The sequence below is a fragment of the Erinaceus europaeus genome, chromosome 1 (assembly GCF_950295315.1).
Source record: "Erinaceus europaeus chromosome 1, mEriEur2.1, whole genome shotgun sequence".
Taxonomy (NCBI): Eukaryota; Metazoa; Chordata; class Mammalia; order Eulipotyphla; family Erinaceidae; genus Erinaceus; species Erinaceus europaeus.
Genome location: NC_080162.1, coordinates 142,734,423 through 142,753,337, shown reverse-complemented (window position 1 = coordinate 142,753,337; position 18,915 = coordinate 142,734,423). Strand labels below are relative to the sequence as shown.

The 18,915-nt window shown below is 44.0% G+C and overlaps 1 protein-coding gene across 4 annotated transcripts in view; it reads left to right on the top strand.

Annotated features, from left to right (window-relative positions):
• The first annotated feature begins 9,796 nt into the window (after positions 1 to 9,796).
• The window catches only part of PIK3CB (phosphatidylinositol-4,5-bisphosphate 3-kinase catalytic subunit beta), a 160,182-nt gene continuing 151,063 nt past the window's right edge, over positions 9,797 to 18,915 (top strand). For all 4 annotated transcript variants that reach the window (XM_060196484.1, XM_060196476.1, XM_060196478.1 and 1 more), the window contains exon 1: positions 9,797 to 10,011. The gene's annotated coding sequence lies outside the window, so the exon portion shown is untranslated. The remainder of the gene's footprint in view (positions 10,012 to 18,915) is intronic.

The following is an 18,915-nucleotide window of genomic DNA, read 5'->3' as shown; positions in this document are numbered from 1 at the left end:
ATAGTTTTGCCAGTATATCTCTTGGCCAACTGTATACAGTGTTTCTTTTATAGATTATCAATAATATAATGCTGATGCTGTCAGAAGAAATTAGGAGATGAATCTTACTTTTCTTTTTAAAAATATTTTATTATATTTATTTATTTATTCCCTTTTGTTGTCCTTGTTTTATTGTTGTAGTTATTATTATTGTTGTGGTCGTTGTTGGATAGGACAGAGAGAAATGGAGAGAGATGGGGAAGACAGAGAGGGGGAGAGAAAGACAGACACCTGCAGACCTGCTTCACTACCTCAGGGACTTCTATTTATACTCTTAGAGGAGAAGGAGTGATCACATTAGTGCTGTGGCTACATTTGGGACCTGGGATCAAACACAGGGGCTTAGATTTGCAAAACAAGCAGTCTACCCACAAGAAAACACTGCACGTAGATGCTTGCTGGTCTCTTTCTGAATGTTCTCTCTATAGGGACATTCCAGAAGACTCCAAAGGCACAGGTTTGGTTCTGGTAAGAGGAACCACATTTATCTGCCTGGATCTGGGTGACTGAGGGCTAGGGAAGTCACTTCAGTTTCACTCAGCACCCTGCCCTTTCTGATTGAGCAATCTAGGTTTTTGTTTTGAGAGCTCTCTGGGGCTAGCAAGTACACTTCCCCGTTGATTTGCATAGGTATTTCAGGCTCTAAACTCAGGAGCTGGGCTTGATTTCAGCATCACAATTGATGAAAAAAAAAAAAAAGGTCTTACCTAGATTTTGAAATACAGATTTGGTTAAGGAGCAAGGGAAGTTAAAGAAAGTAAACACTCAGTTATTGTTTCCTGAGAAAAGGAAAGGAAAACAAACAAACAAAACCCAAGTCCTGTTATGGAAGTAATTCTGTTTGAGGTTAGGGCTTAATCTGTAATGCAATATAGTTTGGGTTTTTTTTTTTAATGGTAGAGAAGACAGAGAAGGAGTGAAAGAGACCACACACCAAAGCTCTAATACAGTAGGGTCAAGGCTTGAACCTGGGTCACACACATGACAAAGCAGTGGACTACCCAAGTGAGCTATCACACCAACCTGCAGAATAGATTCATGTGAATAGAGCAAGAATAGATTCTTGCTTTCACAGAAAAACCTCAGTTTTTTAACACATCACTCACCTGACTGGTTATATGCTTTGCCATGTAATATACCCCTGTTCCAGCCTAGCCCCCATCACACTGAGGGAAGCTCTGGTGTTGTGGTATATCTCTCTCTCTTCCTCTCTTCTGTCTCTGTGTCAAAAAAAGATGTGAAGCAGAGAAGATCTATTGGTAACAACCCCCCTAATTCCCACCCCCCCAAAAAAAAGTCCAGTTATGTAGCTAAAACTACAGTAGGATCACTGGCCCTTGAATTTGAAACACTTCTGCCTCTGTCAACTCCTAATGGGCCAGAGTTTGTTTTTTTTTTTAATCCCAGCTGCTCAACCTAGCAGATCATTCTCTGTGCTAATTTAATTGCCAGGTCTTTATCTCCCTACCATATAAAAGCCAGTTAAAGGGGCGTCTCCTGTGACTGGGCTTCCACAACAAACAGGGCAGGCCTGTGTTGATAAATAGCTGACATTCCACAAGGCCCAACCACACCTCAACTTCTGCAGGAACTAAGGCTATAATCTTTGATCTCACTCTGCAGGTCAGTGTTAATTGGATTTCAAAGGGCCTGACTTGTTTTTCCATGTTCACCATGTATCTCTCTCTTTCTCTTTCTCTTTCTCTTTCTCTTTCTCTTTCTCTTTCTCTTTCTCTTTTGGATAGAGACAGAGAGAAATTGAGGAGAGGGGAAGATAGAGAGGCACAGAGAAAGAGACTCATGCAGCACTGTTCCACCACTCCTGAAGTTTCCTCCCTGCAGGTGTTTACTGACTGTGGGCTTGAACCCAGCTCCTTGTGCATGGTGATATGTGCGCTCTACCAGGTGCACCACAGCCCAGTCCCCTTCAATGTGCATCTCTTTGGTGAATAGTGAACCACACCATTCTATAGGGCTGCAACTCAGTACAAATGAAGACAGTAGTTAGCCTGCTCAGCCAGCAGTGCCAGTCCCTGAGTTTACTTCCTGTCCCATCTAATGCCCTCATTGCCTCATTCCCTTCCTCTCTGGGCTCCACCCTTCCTTTCTTGCTTTGTGCCTCTCCTTTCTCACTTAATGACAACCTGTCTGTCTATCTGTCCGTCTATCAGTTTTCTACCTATCTTTCATCTCATGTCTGGCCATCTATGTATAGAATACAAATTTCAAGTAGCATATGAGAGAAAAACTATACACATTAACTCTCCCTACATTCTTGTTTCCCAGTCTCTGTTTCTGCCAGGTAACTATTGTTAGTTTCCTGTGTTCTTATTTTATTTATTTTGATGAGAGAAATACAGAAAGATAGAGATAGATAGATAGATGATAGACAGGCAGATTGATAGATAGGGGCACCAGAGCACTGCTCAGCACTGGTTTATAGTGGTGCTGGGGATTGAACCTGGGACCTCAGAGACTCTGTGTCCCCAACCCTTTTGTGTCTTTCTGGGAATGTTTTAAATATACACAAGCTGTAGTCTTCTCTACTGCTATGTGGCTTTCCTAGCTCATTAAATAATGTTTTGGAGGGAGCTGGGCAGTAGCACAGCGGGCTAAGTGCACATGGCACAAAGTGCAAGGGCCAGCATAAGGATCCCGGTTCTAGTTCCCAGCTCCCCATCTACAGGAGGGTTGCCTTCAAGCAGTGAAGCAGGTCTGCAGGTGTCTTATCTTTCTCTCTTTCTCTCTGTCTTCCCCTCCTCTTTAAATTTCTCTCTATCCTATGCAACAACAACAGCTATAACAACCACAACAAGGGCAACAAAATGGGAAAAATAGTCTCTAGGAGCAGTGGATTTGTAGTGCTGGCACTGAGCCCCAGCGATAACCCTGGAGGCCAAATAATAATAATAGTAATAATAATAATGTTTTGGACGTCATTCCAGATCAGATTTGATAGATATATTCTGTTCTTTTTCCTGTCTTTCTATTTGTTATTTTTTTTTCTTTCAGAGAATGCATGATTTCACTTCTTTGGGCCACTTTTCCCACTCAGATAGGGACACTCACACACGGACACACACACACACAGTACTACATTGCTACAGCAACTCTCAAGTTGTATAATACCAGACTGGGGAGATAGTATAATGGTTATGCAAAGGAATTTCCTGCTTGAGGGTCTGAGGTCCCAGGTTTAATCCCCAGTTGTTGTATGCTTTACATTGGGTTCTAGTTCTCCCCCGCCAAGAGAATTGGATCAGTCCTGTCAGTTTCGCGGGCCTGCTTGGCCCCGCCCCTAGGAACCCCGAGAGGGTTCCTGAGTTCGAGAGTAAGAGAGAGGGACAGAGTTCCAGAGTTCCACAATTGGAGAGTTGAAGAGTTGGAGAGGGTTCCTGAGTTCCAGAGTGAGAGAGTTGCTGAGTTCCAGAGTAAGAGAGAGTGCTTGCGCCGCTGCAAAGAGACAGCAGAGTTCTGTTTGGTGATTAGTTTGGTTTAGTTTATGAATCGTCGTTCCTGAATAAAGAAATACAGCTTCCCTGCCCAGCCGTATGTCTCTGGTCGTCTCTGTTACCCGCCCGTGAAGCTAGCCCGGCTGGCTAGAGCTTCCGAATTTTAACAACACCCAGTACCACCATAAGACAGAGCTGAGCAGTACTTTAGTCAAAATAAGTTGTATAAAGTCTTGGCATTTGTACAATTCAGGCTAAAGTCTCCTTTCACTCCTCACCATACAAAGGAAGCTTTGGCACTGGGGTATCTTTATATATCTTATATCATATATATATATATATATATATATATATATATATATATATATGAAAAAAATTAGTCTGGTATCACATAATTTAGCTATATTCTATTGTGTTAATGTGTGTATACATATTTTATTAAATTTCCCTTCAGAACAGGTCTCTTATTTTGCTGTTCAAGAGGATGTGTTGTCAGTTTCCTTCTAAAGCTTCAAAGCCAGACCCAGTTCTTCTCCATTTTAGAACGAGCTACCTGCTCTGACAGCTTGCGGTCCTTTCCTAAAGTAACATGCGGCAAAATGTGAGGAGAACAGACAATTTGATTTTGAAAAAAAGACTTCAGCCACCCAGAATATGGCACAATAAATAAAACACTGAATTCTCAAGCATGAGGTCTAAGTTCAGTCCCCATGTGTCATTGCATGTGTCAGGGTGATGCTCTGGCGTTCTTTTGTTCTCTCTCTTTCCCAATGTATCCTTAGCAAGTGAATAAATAAGTGTACCTTTCATTTTCTTTCTTTTTTTCTAGAGACTTCAATTAAAATCAAGTGGTAGAGGGGCAGCAGAATAGCTCATCTGTATAGCGTGCTATTTTGCCATATATATGACTCAGGTTGGAAGCTAACCCCTACCACAACAGAAGAAGCTTTGGTGCAATAGTTTCTTTCTTCCTGTCCTTTCTTTCTTCCCCTGTCTCACTGCCTTTCTATCTTCAAAAAAAAAAAAAAATGGTGAGGAACTTGGAGATGGCTTAGCCAGTTATTAGAGTGTACATTTTACTATGCACAAAGACCCAGTTTCAAGCCTCTGGCCACCACATGAAAACATTATGTAGTGAAGCAGTGTTGTGAGGTTACCCCCTCCTTCCATCTCTTACCCTCTATATTAAAAAGAAAATAATAGTAACAATAACAATAATAGTAAAGTAGAATTGAAATCTAAAAAAAAAGTGGCATTTATATTTGGAACAGATGTTGCAAAAGGTTGCACAAAAGTATCCTAACCCTCAATTTCTTGTAGCCCTCTGTCAAGAGAGGCAGGACAGCCATTCATTCCCCAACAGCAAGCACAGGGCTCTGATAGTAGAACACTGGTCACTAGTGGAGCGTGGGGAGACCAGTCAGCAAAAGGAAGTGGCATAGTGACTTTGGAGAAAGGTTGGCCAAGATGCTAAAAGCAGTATGGTTTTTAGCTGTGAGAGATGGTAGGGAAAAAGAAAAGCAAAATCAGACAAACACACAAAATAGAAACTAAGTCCCCTGGGGCCTTCTGTCCAAAGTAGATACCATTTCTAGAAGTAATGCAAGAAAAATGTTACCAGGTAGGTGACCTAGGAGGTAGGTAGTTCAGTGGATGGAGTGATGGACTTGGAAGAATAACATTGTGAAGTTGATCCATGATATCACATGTTCCAGATTGATGCTGCTAGTAAATAAAGAAGACTTGTTTAATACAGAAAGCGGGGGAAAGAGAGAAAGAGAGGTGTCAATAAACAGGTTCATAGTATTTTTTCCCAGATAGAGGAAAATGAACTATTTTGATGCCCCCTCCCCTTTTTTGTTAATAATCATTCTTGCTTCACATTATACTCTGTGTTTTCCAGTTTAAGGATGTATTATGGACATCCCTCTGAGCCAAGACAAATGTCTAACTCATTTTAGTCATTGTGTAACTTTCCACAGTGCTAGCTATCCCTGCTTCTTCTACTACCAGAATGGCTTTTTCATACAGAAAGATACAGAGAGACAGAAAGACATGCGGGGGCTGGGCGGTGGTGCAGCCAGTTAAGTGCACAATGTGCAAAGCGCAAGAACTGGCATAGGATCCTGGTTAGACCCCCTCCTGCCCCTGGCTCCTCACCTGCATAGGGGTCACTTCACAGGTGGTGAAGCATATCTGCAGGTATCTGCAGGTATCAATTTCTCTTTATCCTATCCAACAACAATGACAGCAATAACAATAATAACAACAACAATAAACAACAAAGGCAACAAAAAGGGAAAAAAATAGCCTCCAGGAGTGGTGGATTCCTAGTGCAGGCACGAAGCCCTAGCAATAACCCTGGAGGCAAAAAAAAAAAAAAAGGAAAGTCTTTTGCGTAACCATTATACTATGTACACAACCTCCTTCCATAGTATTTAGGTAGTGTGATTGATTGGGAGAACTTCATTACCTATGGAAAATCAAGTTGTTGCCAGGTTGTTGTGTTTGTCTTACACTTCAAACAACACTATATCAAATATCTGTGTTTTTTTCTTTTTTTTTAATTTTTAAAAAATATTTATTTATTTTCCCTTTTGTTGCCCTTGTTGTTTTTCATTGTTGTGGTTATTGATGTCATTATTGTTGGATAGGACAGAGAGAAGTGGAGAGAGGAGGGGAAGACAGAGAAGGGGAGAGAAAGATAGACACCTGCAGACCTGCTTCACTGCCTGTGAAGCGACTCCCCTGCAGGTGGGGAGCCGGGGCCTCGAACCAGGATCCTTCCGCTGGTCCTTGAGCTTTGTGCCACGTGCGCTTAACCCGCTGCGCCACTGCCGGACTCCCATCTGTGTATTTTTCTATAGATACTTCTTAAGTAACTGTGGATTACCAAAAGAATCAACATGAGACCACCAATTTCTTGGACATTGTTGCGATCCAGGAGTGAGAAATTAGTTGGTTTATTTATTTTATTTTATTTATTAGACAGAGAGAAGCTGAGAGGGAAGGGAGAGATAGATAGATGCATAGATAGGAAGACCTGCAGCACTGTTTCACCACTCATGAAGCTTCCCCACTGTAGGTGGGGACCAGGACCTTGAATCTGGGTCCTTGCACTTGATAACGTCTGTGCATAACCAGATGCACCACTGGTTGGCCCCTATTTTTATTTATTTTTATTTGTTTATGAAAGAGAGAGAACCCAGAGCATCACTCTGGCATATATGATGCTTGAGATGGAACTCAGGACCTCATTCCCTAGAGTCCAGTCCTTTATCCACTGTACCATACATATCCAGCTGGTTCCAGACACTGAAGGAAATGGGGCACAATGACTGAGACATGATGTTCGTCAGCCATCAAGGAAGCACAAAAAGTAGTAGGCACATGACCCCTGACCCTATGCCCAACCCAGAAGAACAGGTTAACAAGGGAGATAGGAAAAAAAAAAAAAATGTAATGACTGTGCTTGGTTGCCTCAGGGTACTGATAACTCCAGGATAGGAGACATATTGTCTGATCCATTCTTCTTTGTAGAATTCCTAAATGTGTTTACTGTAATTGCCCCCTCATGTATAAATTGCCCCAGTGTGTAAATTCTTTTTTTTTTATTTTTTAAATTTTTATTTAAGAAAGGATTAGTGAACAAAAACATAAGGTAGGAGGGGTACAACTCCACACAATTCCCACCACCCAATCCCCATAACCCACCCCCTCCCATGGTAGCTTTCCCATTCTCTAGCCCTCTGGGAGCATGGACCCAGGGTCGTTGAGGGTTGCAGAAGGTAGAAGGTCTGGCTTCTGTAATTGCTTCCCCGCTGAACATGGGCGTTGACTGGTCGGTCCATACTCCCAGTCTGCCTCTCTCTTTCCCTAGTAAGGTGTGTCTCTGGGGAAGCTGATGTAAATTCTTTATACTAGGATCGTTTGTCTTTAGGACGCAGTTTTTAAACCAGTAGTTAACAGAAGAATCTGAGGACTGTTCCAAGATTCAAGTCTCACTTGGCTCAAGTCCTTAGTATAACCCTTTATTTCTCTTTTTCTTTCTTTCTTTTAAACAATTATATCTTTTTAAAATATTCTTGAAAAAAATACTCTTGAAATTTTTAAATTTATTTTGGATAGAGACAGAGAAATTGAGAGGGAAGGGGAAGATAGAGAGAAAAGATGCCTGCAGCACTGCTTCACTGCTCATGAAGCTTCATCTCTGTAGGTGGGGACAGGGGGCTTGAGTCCAGATACTTGCACACTGTAATGTGTGCATTCGATCAGGTCTGCCACTGCCAGGCTCCTCAATTTGCTTTTTATGAGTAGTGATGAAATAAGTATTCTTTATTATTATTATTAATATTTATTTATTGGGCAGAGACAACCAGAAATTGAGAGGAGGAGGGGAGATAGGGAGAGAAACAGAGAGATACCTGCAGACCTGCTTCACCACTCGCAAAGCTTTCCCCCGACAGGTGGGGACCAGGGACTCGAACCTGGGTTCTTGTGCACTATAACATGTGCACTCAACCAGGTGTGCCACCTGGCCCCTCATAAGTATTCCTTATTTTAAAATTGTTTTATTAAGGAAATAGTGATTTATAAGAGAGTTTTCAGGTTAGCAAAACAGTTCACTTGGATAGTGTGCTGCTTTGCCATGTGTAGGACTCTGGTTCAAGCCTGGCATCCAATGTTAGTTTCAGTGCTGTGGTTGGCCCTCTCCCTCTCTTTCTCTTTCCATATGTAAAAAGAGAAAAAAAAAAAAACAAGACAGTTGTCATGTGGGTGAAATAATGGTCTTTTTTAAATGACTTGAATTTCCCCTTCCATTAATTGCCTTATTGTATACTTTGCATATATATTTTAAGCACCCATTTATAAGAACTAAGTGTTACAGCTGCAATGTGTTTGCCGTATGACTTGTATAGTCCTACTACATCTATTGTTTTTATTTGTTTCTGTGATGTCATCCAAAATTTTCAAAATATTTATGAAAACAAACGCTGTTTTTCATTGTTGATTCTGAACTTCCTGTCTTGCTTCAAGTTTTCTCATTTCAAAAGTACATTCTTTAAAGTAAAATGTCCTGGGCCTGAGAGCTCACCTGGTAGGATGTGGGCTTTCTATAAACATGACCCAGGTTTGCATCCCAGCCCCAAATGAAACTTTGTAAGATTCCAAGACCTGAGAGGTGGCATAGGGAGTAAGGCACTGAATTTGAAAGCCTGTGATCCCAAGCATGTGATAGGATGATTTTCTGGTTTTCTATATTGTGTTAACACACACACACACACACACACACACACACACACACTTTTTTTGCTTTGCATATCTTTAATTCTTCTGGAATCTATTCATGTGACATTCTGTTTTTTGACATGTCTGATCTCATCATTTTTGAGCTTTTCTATTATTCTGAAATTAAAGATAGAACGAAGCAGGAAGACCATCGAGAGAGACCACAGCACTAAGCTTACCTTGGTGCCAGGTGGTAGGTACTCCCATATGGTTCAGGGTTCTTAATGGGGGTCTCACATAAGGCAAGGCATGGAATCTACAGGGTCCTGAGCTTTTAACATTTTAAATTATTTGCTCGTTTGTCTTTACTAGAGCACTGCTTCAACTCTGGCTTATGGTGATGCTAGAGGTTGAACCTGGGACCTTTTGGTGCCTCAGGCATTAAAGTCTTTTTTTAAAAAAAAATTTTTTTTCCAGAACCATTAGGCTATCTACCTGGCAGTTAAATAAAATTTTATAAAAGAAAACACAAAACAAAACAAAAAAACAAAAAAAAAAAAAAAGAAAAAACAGAGAAGCAGAGACTGAAGGGCCAACAGTAGGGTAGCCCACTCAATGTCCCCTCTCCAGAACTAATGACAGCGGGAAAGGCAAAGCATTTGCAGAAGGTCAGGTCGAAATAAAAGAAAGCTGGCCTTGGAGGCGGTCAGCCCAGAAACACAGGAACAGAGGGACGCCTCTGGAGCCGCCTGCAAAGGTGACAAACGCATCCCGGAGCCCTGGAGTTCCCCCCCCCCCCCAACCCCAGCCCTCCCCAGCCGGTATAGCCACAGCCCAGGCTCCGCAGAGAAACGCAGACAGCTAGGCGACCCCTTCCCGGGCTCTGCCAGCACCGCGGCAGATTGGCCAAACTGCGCAGGGGGTGTGGCGCGGCTACTGAAGGTGGGGCCTGGAAGCGCGCGTACGCCAGGGCTGGCGGCGCGGTCTCTGATAGGCCAAGCGGCGCGTGGGGTGTGTCGAGAATGCGAAGAGGCGGGGCCGAGCGGCGCGCGCGCACACGCTGGGCGCGGGCACGGCGCAGTGGCGGCGGCGCGCGCGTGCTCGGGCGGTGCGGCGGCAGCGGGCCATGGCAGTGGGCGGCCGGCGGGTGTAGTGCGGAGCGGAGCGGAGCGAAGCGGGCGGGAGGTGCTCGGGAAGGCGGGCATGGGGGCCCCGAGACTGACCGGCTGCGGCAGGTCGGGCTGCTGAGCGCGCCCCGGTGCGGCGACGGCGGCGACAGCTCGCGGCGCAGGTGAGTGAGGCGGCGCGGGACCCGGATGCGGCGGCGGGCGGCGGCGGCGGGGACTCCAGCCGCGGTCCCTGCTGAGGCGCGGGCGCGGCCCTCAGGGGCTGGGAGGTGGGGAGCGGGGCGGCTGGGCGGCGGGGCGATCCCGGGTCCCGGGACCCCGCGCTCAGGTGCCGCTCGACACGGCTGTCCGGGTCGGTCGCCGGCTACTGGCCGCGCGGGGTTCCCGGCCGCAGTGACCCGGCTTCGGGGCGGGACGCGGGGCCGGGTTGGCGGGGGCGGCTGGCCGCAGCATCCCCCCGTGGCCGGGTCCTCCGGGACCGCCCCGCGACCCGGCGTGTTGGCGCCCGCACTGCCCGCTGTGGCCGCCGCGTCCCCCGCCGCCCCTTCCCGTCGCAGCCTGTCAGTGGCCGCGCGCGGCGCCCGGATCCCCCCGCGCCCGTGGGCCCCTGTCCGGCCGGGACCGCCCTGCGTCGTCCCTGCAGCGGGGACGGGAGACTGGGGGTCGGGGGATCGGGGAGACGGGGACGGGGTTCCGGGCGCGGGGTAGGGGCGTGCGGGAGGCGGGTCCGGGGGCGCGGGAGGCCGGGGATCGGGGACCGGGCAGGTGGGCGCCGCGCTCGGGGCGTGAGAGCTGGCTTCTGCGGGACATGCGGGCCGCGCTTCTGTGACACTGGAGTCGCCACTTGTTACAGAGTATAAACGGGTAGAAACACGGAGGTTACACACCCCCCCCACTACCTTTTTTTTTTTTTTTTTTTTTTTTTTACATTGCTCCCTCCGAAGGGAGTGACAAGTGTTTCTGTAAACACCGGGTGATGTCATCACGGTTAGCTGAGTCCTTGTTTAGGGTCCTGAATGGCTGTTTGAATTGTCTTCAGGGAGTCAAGAGTTCTCAGCCGTTCATTAATCACTTGGAGATTTTTTTTTTTTTTAATGCTATACCATTATTATTATTTTTTGAATGGTGACAGCAAATGAAGTTAATAAAGTGGTCGAGATAATGAGCTTAACCTAGTTTCAGAAGACCAGTGTCAACGTTTCAGCTTTAAAACTGGAATTGTTAATAATCCTGGAATTGTATTCACTAAAGCAGAAATCCCCAGGAAACAAACAACTTTGTTTTGCACCCCATGATTCACACTCTGATGATATTCTTTTATCTTTAGAGTGATTTATTTATTTATTTGTTATAGTTTTTTGAAGCAGAGCACCCCTCAGCTCTGGCTTTGTTCTTTTTTTTTGGTTCTGGGAATTGAACCTGGGACCTCAGAGCCTCAGGCAGAAAAGGATTTTTGCCAGGTCTGGTGGTGGTGCAACCCACTCAGCATACAGGCCACACTCAGCACACATGTTACCAGGAGCGAATACCACAGGTCTGCAGGTGTCTTATCTTCCTCACTCTCTCCTCTCAGTTTTTCTCTGTCCTATCAAAAGTGTGTGTGTGTGTGTGTGTGTGTGTGTGTGTGTGTTGGGGGGGAGGGGCGGAGAGAAAAAGAAAAGAAGAAATGGTTGCCAGGAGCAGTGGATTCATAGTGTTGGCACCAGGCCCCAGTTGTAACCCTGATGGCAATTAAAAAGGTCTTTTGCATAAGATACTACTATCTCTATAAGTCTCTTAGAATGTTTTTTGTTATGAAGAAAATTGAGTTTAGTTTTGATTAGTTGCTTTTCCTTCATCTCTCACCTGGGCCTTTTGCTTTTCTTAGGAACTCATCTATAAAGATAAATATTTGTTTTCCCTCTTTGGTGCTCTGGATGGAACCCAGGGCCTCATACTGTACTAAGCCCTGCACTCTAGCTGCTTAGCCACTGTCTCAGCTACTGTGAAGACTTGATGCAGCTTACTTAGTGAATGTTAACAGAATACATAAGATGAAAATGATCCTTGTAAATTACATTATGTTCTTGCTTGTTGACTCTTTTTGATCTTCCCTGTTGGTTAAATTTAGACATGTGAGCCCAGTAGCATTCTTAGCTGCTGTGAAGGGCCCAGGGGCCTCCAAAGTAGCTCACCTGGGGAAGGGGTGGTCTTGTTGTAAATGTGTTTCAGGTTTGAGCCCTGCAGCATCGCATCAGTGCTGCTATTCCTTTTATAAAGATTTTATTTATTTATTCATGAGAAAGAAGTGAAAGAACCAGATGTCACTGGTACATGTGCTGCCAGGGTTTGAACTCAGGACCTCATGCTTGAGGGTTCAATAATGCTTTATCCACTGCGCCATTTCCTGGACCACCTTTCTGTCTCTCCCTCTGACTCTTTCTTTGCTTTTCTGTCTGGAAAAAAATGACCCTGAGCAGTGGTGCCTGGAGTGTGAGGTTAGGTCTTGGTTTTAGGCTTGGGCCTGGATCAAAGTTAGATGAATGCACCTATTGGTTCTATTTATGGAAAACTTTTCTGTTCATAATAGAGTTTGATTTTATGAGTGGCAGGCAGGGGAGCTAAAGAACAAAATTAAAGGGTCTGGGACTGAGTGCTGGTATAGTCACTAGAGCACACACATTACCAAATGTATGGATGCAAGTTCAAGCCCCTGGTCCTCACTTGCATGGAAGGAGCTTCACAGAAGTGCTACAAGTATCTCTCTGTTTCTGCCTCTCTATCTCTCACCTTCTATTAAAAAAGTGAAAATGAGATGGCTGTTGGGGTTTGTGGCATGGTGCAGACACTGAGTCCCAGCAATAACCCTAGTGGGGGGAAAAAGATGCTACAAAGGAGCCTTCTAAGGTTCATAGTTTCCCTTCTTGTGTGTGACTATCCCTCATTATTTTGTTGATTTTTTTTTCCTGTCTTCCTAACTTCAAAACATCCTAGGTGACCTGGGATGTTGGTGGGGGGGTGGGGTGCTGGTGGGAGGGTGTAAGCACAGGACTTGCATGCAAGTGGGGGACTCTAGGTTCAATTCTCAGCATTGTATGGCAGTGTGTCTTCTTTCTTTTTCATAAAATAGATTGTGTGTGTGTGTGTGTGTGTGTGTGTGTGTGTGTGTGTGTGTGTGTGTGTGTGTGTGTGTGATATGCTAGAAAGGCCAGAGCTCAATTTTTTAATTAAATTTTTTTTTTTAATATTTATTTTCCCTTTTGTTGCCATTGTCGTTGTAGTTGTTGTTATTGATGTTGTCATTGTTAGGACAGAGGGAAATGGAGAGAGGAGGGGAAGAGAAAGACCCCTGCAGACCTGCTTCACAAACGCTTGTGAAGCGACTCCCCTACAGGTGGGGAGCCGGGGGCTGGAACCGGGATCCTTATGCCAGTCCTTGAGCTTTGTGCCGTGTGTGCTTAACCTGCTGCACTACCACCCGACTCCCCAGAGCTCAATTCTTTTCTTTCTCTCCCTCTCTTTTTAAAATTTATTCATATTTTAATTTTTTTTTTTTTTTTTATGAGAGAGTGAGGAGAGCCAGAGTATCACTTTGCCACATACTTGAGAGTCCATTGTTTAATCCACTGTGCCACCTCCTGGACCATGCCTTATTTATTTATTTATTTGTTTTATATCAGAGAGAGAGGAAAAAAAAAACTGAGGTATCACTCTGATACATTTGATGCTGAATATTGAACTTGGGACTTAGTGTTTTCAGGCCCAACACTGTCACCACTGTGCCACCTCTTGGGCCTCTTCTACTGAGCTCTGGTTTATGTAGGTGTTAGGGATTGAACCTGGGACCTCTGTGGCCTCAGGCTTGTGAATCCTTTGCTAAACACCAAGCTAGCTCCCTGGCTAAGTAAATAAATCTTTAAAACAAAAACATCCTAATGCTTCAGGGCTCCCAAGCCTGACTGATGGCCTCTCCTTTATTTTCACCTAGTACTCTCAGTGAGTTTATCCTATCCTATGGTTGAAATGCTCTCTGTACACTGTTGACTCTCAAGATTTTTATCTCCAGTCCTGGACTTCAGATTTCTTCTCCCTGTTTACTACTTGATGGTGTCACCGCATTTGTCTGCAGGCATCTTAAACTTTGCATATCCAAAGTGGAGCTCTGGGTTTTCATTCCTCAGCTCCATCCTTCCCCAGCATGTCTCTCTCTCTTTCTTAATTTTCTCATTATTTATTTATTTATTTTGGTAGGAAGGAGAGAAATTTGAGAAGGGAGGGGGGAGAGGGATCGAGAAAGAAACTCAGCACTACTTTATGACTTGTGAGGCTTCCTCCCTGTAGGTGGGGACTTGGGGCTGCCTTCTTACGCTTCCTAATACATGCACTTATTTTGGGTGTGTGACCACCCAAGCCCCAGTCTCTGTTTTAAGAGCATGCCTCTGCCCTGCTGCCACCCTGCTTAAGTGAAACATCTGATGGTAACATTCTTAATTCATCCCTTTGCCTCTTTAATCTTCCACCCTATAACAGCCAGTCTGTCAGCACATAACGTCAGTTTGGGCTCCAAATTATATCCTGAATATATTTATTCCCACCTCAGTTCTGGCTTATGATGGTGCTAGAGATTGAATCTGACACCTCTACTGTCTCAGGCATGAAAGTCTTTTTTTTTTTTTTTTTTTTTTAGTATTTATTTATTCCCTTTTATTGCCCTCGTTTTTATTGTTGTGGTTATTATTATTGTTTTCGTCATTGTTGGGTAGGACAGAGAGAAATGGAGAGAGGAGAGGAAGATGGGGAGAGAAAGACACCTGAAGACCTGCTTTACCGCCTGTGAAGCTACTCCCTTGCAGTTGGGGAGCTGGGGGCTCGAACTGGGACCCGTACGCCAGTCCTTGAGCTTTACGCCAAGTGCACTTAACCCGCTGCGCTACTGCCCGGCTCCCATGAAAGTCTTTTTGTGGAATCATTATGCTATTTCTCCGAGCCCTGTATTTACATTAAAGAGTCATTTCATTAATATATATGGTAGAGAGTTTAACATGAAGGGGGGGGGTAGGCCAGAGAACCACATTAATACACATGGCATTGGAGGTTGAACTGGGGTCTTATGTGTCAAAGTTGATTTTCTTTTTCTTTCTTTTTTTTTTTTTACCAGAGCACTACTCAGCTCTGGCTTATGGTGGTGCGGGGGATTGAACCTGGAACTTGACAAAGCCTCAGGCATGAGAGTCTGTTTGCCTAACCATTATGCTATCTACCCCCACCCCAAAGTTGATTTTCTGTCAGTTGAACTATATTCCTACCGCTCATATTTTTGTTGTCATCATCTCTGTACTTCCTGGGTAGTAGTAGCTTTCTAATGGATTGCCTCTCCTCTGGTTGTATTCTTGCAGAGTTCCTTTTCTTCCTTCATTTTCTTCTTTCTCTTTCTACCTTACTATTTTTTAATATTTATTTATTTATTGGATAGAGACAGGAATTGAGAAGGAAGGGGGAAATAGAGAGGGAGAGAGACTCCTGTAGTCCTGCTTTACTGTTCATGTAAATTTTCCCCTGCAAGTGGGTCTGGGGGCTTGAACCCAATGTTTGTACATTACAACATGTGTGCTTAAGTGGGTGTGCCTCCACTCTCCCTAGTTTTATTCTGGTCCAGGCAGTGAGTGGTACTGTGGCTAGAAGTTTACACTTAAAAAGCAGCATGAGATCTTGAGTTCATTTTCTGGCAATGCATATGCCAGAATTGCTCTGGTTTCCACTCCCTCCATAATAAATGATTTTTAAAAAAATATTCATATATTTATTAACAGAACCAGAATATTACTATGGAACATGTGAGGGTTTGAACTTAGGACCTCATATCTTTAGGTCCAAGGTTCTAATGACTGTGCTACCTCCCAAGCCACACAAGTGAAAGTAGAAAAGAGATTTATGTATTTTTCACAAAAGAGAGAGAAAACAGTACCAGACTACTGCTCAGTCCTGGTTTATGGTGGTGCCAAGAATTGAACCTGGAACCTCAGGCAAGCAAGTCTGTGCTCTAATGCTGAGCTTTCTCCCCCTAAGGCCTCTCCCCAGCTTGTTTTTGATGGTGTAGGGGATTGAACCTGGGACCTTTGGAGCCTCGGGAATGAAAGGCTTTTTGCTTAACCACTATACTATCCTCCCCCTTTTTAGAGATAGATATAGAGAAAGAAGGAAAGCTAGCTGGGTACACTGAAGCTTCTTCCCATGCCATAAGGGCTGGTAAGGACCGAGCTCTAACCGGGATTGCTCGCTTGGCAGAGCAGCACACTATCTACAGGAGCTATCTTGCCAGCCCCAGAGTCCATTTTCACACAACTATCAGGGAGATTTTTACTCACTTTACTGCTTCAGTGACTTTTCAGTATATTAAGAAACCCAATCTATTTGCATTGTCAGCTAATTATCTTGCTTATTTCCTTGTTGATTTGCTTACATTTTTTTTTTTTCCTCCTTGTGTCACGAGCTCTCATGAGCCGGGACCTTGTCTTCCTTAGTTTATTGTCAGTCACCAGAACAGCATCCGGGACATTTAATGAATGTGTGAATAAAATGAGCTACACACCCTTCTGATTCCAAGTATAGTTTGTGTGAAACATATTGCCTTCATTGGCTCCCAATTTGTGCAAAGGAGGAAGTAATCTGGGGCCCAACAGAGCTATTCTATGACTTATCCTTGCCCCTCTTCACTGTGCTGCTCTGCTAAGCATTTAGACATTCCATTGATGACACAAACAAATGTGAGTTTTACTCACTGTCTACTGGGTCATTTGTTTTTTTTTTGTGTGTGTGTGAATAAGCATCTAGACAAGCTTTATGTCCTTATTTTTTCATTCTTGAATACTTAATTTTGGTCTTGACTGGAGGGAATTGTTTGTAAAATGTGTAAGTTTATGAAGAAATATTGTTTCTATTTTATTTGTTAGAACAGAGAGAAATTGAGAGGGTAAAGAATGATAGGGAGAGAAAGGCATATATATACCTGTAGACCTGCTTCACCACTTGTGAAGTATTCCCCTACAGGTGGGGAGTATGGATTCAAACCCTGGTCTTTGTGCACACTAGCATATGTGTTCAACTGGGTGCACCTCCACCGCCTGCCCCTACTAAGCCACTAAAGTTTTTTTTTTTTCCTCTGCTCAGTCTTATGGCAGTACAGGGGATTGAACCTTTGCCTTTGGAGCCTCAGGCAGGAGAAACTCTTTGCATAACCATTACGCTAACTACCCCTGCCCCAGAAGTGTTTTAAAAACTGAGTGGTGGCACAGTGGCTATAATGTTGGACTTAAAAGCATGGAGTCCCAGGTGCAGTCCTTGGCATCACATGTGCCAAAGCAACGGTCTTGTTTTCTTTCATACTCAGGTCCTCATGCTTGTAGGTCCGGTGCTTTAGCTATTGTTGGATGTCTAATCTCTGAACTGTGATTACAACTCCCACTCTCTAAGCCACCACCCAGACTTTGAGTTTGATCCAGTTTTGTACAGCAATAAAGTTGCAATTGGAGTCTTCACAGAGACCATGTTTTTACTTTTAATTATATTAACAAACAACTCCCCCCCCAAAAAAAAAAAAAAACTGAAACCTCCCTAACTGCGTTCTGCATGTGCATATGTATTCTCTGAACCATTGATTTAGAGTCACTGTACTATGTTTTGGGGGTAAATGTCATTAAAATTTTTTTCTAAAGTTATCTTTATTGCATAGAGACAGCCAGAAATCAAAGAGGGCAGGGGGTGACAGAGAGGGAGAGAGACACCTGCAACACTGCTTCAGCACTCGCAAAGCTTTCCCTGGTGGTGGTGGTGGGAACTGAGGGCTTAAACTTGGGTCCTTGCACATTATAATGTGTGCTCAACCAGATGTACCGACACCCTACCACAATCTGTCATTTAAAAAACAAATGATTTATTTATTTATGAGAGAGAGAGAGTGAGAGAGAACCAGAGCATTGCCCTGGCACTTGTGAAGCTGGAGGATCTCAGGACTTCATGCCTGGGTCAAAGGCTTTATCCATTGTGCCACCTCCCATGCTGCAAATCCCTGTCATTTTAGTGATATGCTCATTTGAGAGCTTTGTCATGTTGTAGAAAGAGGTATATGCTTGGGGATTTTCTCCTTGCCAGTGACCTAAATAGTCCGAAGACTTAGCTGGTGTGTGAACAGTGACAGGTGAATTTGAAGTGTCCAATTTCATTGTCAGAGTGGAAATATAGGAAAAAATGTACTGAGAAGGGATAATAGTATAAATTGAACAAGAAAAAAGATAAAGGAGAATATCCTTGCTTTTCAGACTTATGTGGAATATTTTTTCCTCTCCCCTGTTAACCTTCCCCAAGTTTGACATTTGGGCTTTTCTCCTGTGTTCTCTTTCCATTTCCTGGTTTGTATAGACTTTCTTTTGTTAAAAAAAAAAAAAGTAACTTAAAATTACCTTTTTTTAAAAAAATTTATTTTCAACCAAAGCATTGCTCAGTTCTGGCTTATAGTGGTGTTGGAGATTGAACCAGGGACCTCAGAGCCTCAGGCATGGAAGTTATTTTGTATAACCATTATACTATCTCCCTGGCCAAATGTAAAATTACTGAGGCATTTGTGTGCATGTGCTGGACTCTCGCCTGGGTCTAATACATGGCAAAGCAACATGTGAGCTATTCTGCCAGCCACCTCTCTTCTCTTTTTTAAAAAATATTTTTATTGATTTATTATTGGATAGAGACAGAGAGAAATTGAGAGGGGAGGGGGTATAGGGAAAGAGACACCTGCAACATCCCACTCGTGAAGCTTTCCCCCTGCAGGTGGGGACTGGAGGCTTGAACCTGGGTCCTTGTGCACTGCAATGTGTGTGCTTAACAAGGTGTGCCACTTCCTGGCCCTGCCTAAACTCCAGTCTTTAATAAAACAGACGAATGTTTGCATAAAGACTTTACATTTAAAAAATTTGGTATAATTTCTAAAGCTTGCCATATTAGTGAAACCCAATTATGCCAGGTTACACTGGGACAATGTGAAAAAGACATTTGAGGGCTCTGTCTGAATGACTTCATATATCTTCTCCTTTGTCTTT